Source organism: Hyposmocoma kahamanoa, unplaced genomic scaffold, assembly GCF_003589595.1.
Source record: "Hyposmocoma kahamanoa isolate Upper Pololo Valley unplaced genomic scaffold, ASM358959v1 124, whole genome shotgun sequence".
Taxonomy (NCBI): domain Eukaryota; kingdom Metazoa; phylum Arthropoda; class Insecta; order Lepidoptera; family Cosmopterigidae; genus Hyposmocoma; species Hyposmocoma kahamanoa.
This window is the reverse complement of record NW_020653436.1, coordinates 122,739-127,718: the sequence shown is the minus strand read 5'-3', so window position 1 is coordinate 127,718 and position 4,980 is coordinate 122,739.

Genomic DNA, 4,980 nt, shown 5'->3' with positions numbered 1-4,980 from the left:
GCTATAAATTGCAAATAACTGAAGAGCACTCTGCACCTTAAGGAAGTCTTCGTGCAATGCGTATTGCCATCGATGACCTACGGCTCTGAGACGTGGTCGCTTACTATGGGTCTCATGAAAAAGCTCAAGTCACTCAACAGGCTATGGAACGAGGAATGCTCAACATTTCTCTACGTGATCACATCAGAAATGACGGGATTCGTAGAAGAATGAACGTCACCGACATACCTTAAAAGATTAGCAGTTTGAAATGCCAGTGGGCAGGGCACATAGCTCCTACGAGCTATGTGCCCCAACGGCAGTCAGTTCTACAACTGACTGCCGTTGGGGCAGTAAGGTTCTCGAATAGAGAGCACGATCCGGAACGCGTTCAGTGAGACGGTTCCCTACTAGATGGATGGATGACCTGGTAAGGGCGGCAGGTAACCGATGGATGCATTACGTCCGACCGGCTAGTCTAGAAATCTTTGAGAGTGGCCTATATTCAGCAGTGGACGTCTTCCGGCTGATGTGATGATGATGACAAATCCCAGATGCCTGTAGTTTCACCAGCACCCTGTAAAACCGGAACGCAGTAGTGCCCATATTACAGCTTGGCGGCAGAAATAGGTATATTGGCTTTAGTCTTCGTTTGTTCGACTGACAGCGAAGCAAGCAAAATTAGACAGTACTGCGATGACATTACAATTTAAATTCAACGTTTTAGCTTTTTCATATTCCTTTACATGTCACTACGTTTAAATAGGTTGACTTGGGACATTTTTTTCGTGGTTTGTGTATTAGACCCGTCGTCCATTTATTTGTAAGTCAATGACATTAACATTAAAAAGTGAAACAATGCTGAACATTAAAAATATAACGTTATAACGTGGAATCGAACCACGGGCATTGCACTGGCAGTCCATACAACAGGCCGCTCGACCAATTTACTTGGATGTTAAGTGACGAAATTTAGTATTGGTTTTTAAAATAAGTTGATCATCTTCAAACAACACTTCACTGTATTGCTTATACGATAAAGTTGAAATTACTTTAATTTTTTCTTTGTTCAATACGTACTATGGCTCTCAAAACCAAAAGGTCGGTCGGGGTCAGGTATCTCATGTATATGACTGAACCGGGTTGTAAATATCCCTGGAACTATCTTCAAGAATATAAAGAAAGGTAACCACGCCTAAATATTTAAATAGTTGAAAATTCACACAATGTACTTTGCTAACAGTTTTTAGCAGGCGTTTTTTAAAAGTGTCCTATTTTGTTATTACAGCTAAAATAAATTAAATCCATTACGTTCCCGGAACACATATATGCGTAACTATGTACAAACGGACTATGTACGTAAATGGTTGGCGCCCTCACGAGGTTACCTGGCGAATCAATTTGGTAGCGTAATGTGATCCCGACTACAGGGACGGAGTTAGAATTAATGGAGAATTCAATTAGGCCTTAGAACTTGTATCAAATTCACAGTGTTGGGAAATATACACCTTAACTTAATGTGTGAAGCGTCAGGAGACGGTGTTTTTATAACCATAGCAAAATAAGGCCAATAGTCTCCTTCCTGTCCAAAAAATCATAAACTCAAACATAAACTGTCTCCGTGGCCGAACGGTTACCATGCCGGACTGCCACGCAGAGGTCCCAGGTTCAATTCCCGGGCCGAGAGAAATAGTTGTATGGCCTACAATTATATCTCTCGTGAGTTTGGGTGTAATTTGTGGTTGTCTATGTGTGTGTCCATGGCACCCGCGACACAGGGTTTCCCTAGTGCGGGGCTATGTTGAGTGTGTGCGTTATTATTATTATTATAAAAAAAAACTATTTTAGACTTATATTTTTATCTTCGGGCCCTTTACAGGTCCCATGGTCACGTCAACCATGACCATGGGACCTGCAAAGGGCCCGAAACGTCGGTTTGTTTGAATAAACAAATATACACGATTTAAATCCGGAAAAATAGTTTCATTTCCTATGTGTAACAATCGCGAAAACCTAACAACTCGATATTTTAGTCTTTTTATATAATATAAAAAAATATATTACTTGCATGTAGCTTCCAAGTTCTCATTTATAAAAGTATCCTAATATCAGTTATCCATTATTAGGTTCGCGTAGGTATCCAATATTAACATTTCACAATGCCAAAAAAACCCGATACAACTTAGTAAACATTATCGGTTTGAAAATATTTATGCATTTATATATATTAATAGATGCTAGACTTTATAAAACATACATTTGCAATAGTAATTTGTACTTACCCAGACGAAATCAACACTATTTCTAGAATAATATATTCTTTGTAGTGGAAAAAAGTTACGTGGTCTCACTGTTTTGCCATTTTCTAAACTAATCAGCTGATTTTTTACAGTGGCGCCACTTTATAGTTCACTACTTAGAATAATAACGCATAGAAACCTAGCCCGCACACGCTAAGTGAGGCAAGTTAGAGGGTTCCAAACGCGTCCCAGGAGCGCGCGGGCTGTTAGTGCTCAAGGTCATATTGCACCGCGAACAGCTCCAAAATTTTTTGCTAAAAATGACGAAATGTGCGGTAAATGGGTGTAAAAATACAACAGACAAACAAAATAGACACTAACATCGCATTCCACAAGTAAGTAATGCGTTTCAACTCATATTTTTATGTAAATATTCACTAAAACAGAAAAAGAATTTCGCGGCAACAAGATACGAAAGTGTTGCAAAGTAACGAATTTTTTTTCTCCCCATTTTGCTATTCTGTATCAAAATAATTATATTACGTAAATTTTAGTGGTGCCTGTAATTTCGATTTATTTGCGCATCTTGAACTATTATTTACTTGAATAAACATTAAATGTTTTCGTTAACTCCTGTAAGTGATTGGGACACTTAATTATTTTATAATACTTTTAACGGCTCTGCGTTCATGCTTTATTGAATAATTATTTATTTTAATTTTATTTGAATTGCAGCACATATTGCAACAAATTTACAGTATATATTCATTTCTACTATAGTGTTGACACCACCAGTACAACTTTGATAGCTTATTATAATATGTCTTTCTTTTCGTAACTCAAGCGAAATATTTGATATTGAAATATTTTATTTTCTTAAAAGGGAAGCATTCTTAAGCGATTTTTTAATCTATTTTAACAGTTATTTTCTTTAATGTTTGCTTATGGCATTTTCGGTTTTAGGTTTCGAATATGGCACTTATTTCTAAATCCAAGATGGCGGGCGCGATTTTTCGAATAATGGCAAGTTGGGTATCGTTTTCGAGATGTTTGGGAATGTTCAATACAAATATGGCACTCATTTCTAAATCCAAGATGGCAAACACAACAGTTCAAACAAAAGCAATATTCGTAATGAGCACCCCCAGATACCTCGAAAACGATACCCAACTTGCCATTATTTGAAAAATCGTGCCCACCATCTTGAATTTACAAATAGTGCCATATTCACATTGAGCATCCCCAAATACCTCGAAAATGATACCCAAATAGCATTTTTTTGAAAAAATCGTGCCCGCCATCTTGGATTTAGAAATGAGTGCCACATTCGTAATGAGCACCCCCAAGTACCTCGAAAATGATACCCATATTGCATTTATTTGAAAACTCGTGTCCGCCATCTTGGATTTAGAAATGAGTGCCATATTCGTAATGAGCATCCCCAAATACCTCGAAAATGATACCCATATTGCATTTTTTTGAAAAAATCGTGCCCGCCATCTTGGATTTAGAAATGAGTGCCATATTCGTAATGAGCACCCCCAAGTACCTCGAAAATGATACCCATATTGCATTTTTTTGAAAAATCGTGCCCGCCATCTTGGATGTAGAAATGAGTGCCATATTCGTCATGAGCACCCCCAAGTACCTCGAAAATGATACCCATATTGCATTTATTTCAAAACTCGTGTCCGCCATCTTGGATTTAGAAATGAGTGCCATATTCGTAATGAGTATCCCCAAATACCTCGAAAAGGATACAGCATATTTTGAAAAATCGTGTCCGCCATCTTGGATTTACAAATAAGTGCTATATTCGTTTTTCATCGACAAAACCGAGCACATCTGTAGGCACCTGATCGACAATGTCGGGCAAATCTGTAGGCACCTTTAACTTAATGATGAGTTAAGCAAGATACAATTTCCCCACTTTTGAGGGAAATGTTATTCCATGGCATCATTATTTGTATATTTGTGTGCGTGCCGACGAGCGTAGTTACAAGTTGCTTACGCCTACATGAATTTGGTTTTTGCCTCACTTGTGACAGTTCGTTTGATATGAAACTATCATTCTATGCGTTATTATTCTAAGGTTCACTATTAAAACATGAAATAAAAAATAGACGGCACTATAGAAAAAAAGATAGTTATAGTAGACTATCTTTTTTTCTGATGCTTTGGTGCTTTTCACCTACATGTGATAATAGCACTTTGAGGTGTCACGAAAAAACGTGAATTGAACCTTTTTCCATTTGAATCAATCAAGCGCAATAATTGTAGCAACGATTTTAACTAATTAATTGAATCATGTAGTGATTGATTCAAAGAAAAACTGTTATTCAATTGATAAGCGTCCGGTTTTTTTAGTGTGTGGCTTAGCGTGGATAGTATTTAAGCCAACGATGTTTTTTTAAGTAGGGAAACTTACGGGCTGAAAGAAAAATGTTTTTCTTTTATTCGGTTTTATTTTCAAGCTATTTCGAGTAGACATTCAAAGTTTTCTTAATGCCATTTCAACTTTTTAAGTAAACAAAGACGTAAAAATAAAAAAGGTATAAACCGAAACGTTTATAGATTCTTGATATTCAGTAGAAAACATTGTTGTTTGAATTTTACACCTTTTTCTTCTTCAAAGTATTGATTTTTACAATAATTTACCATTTTAAATCAGTTTGAATAATATAGAACAATATGCACCTACAAACAGCTGAAAAATGAGACGGTCCCATGTCTTGCTACATAAATATCGTTTATAGCCCCT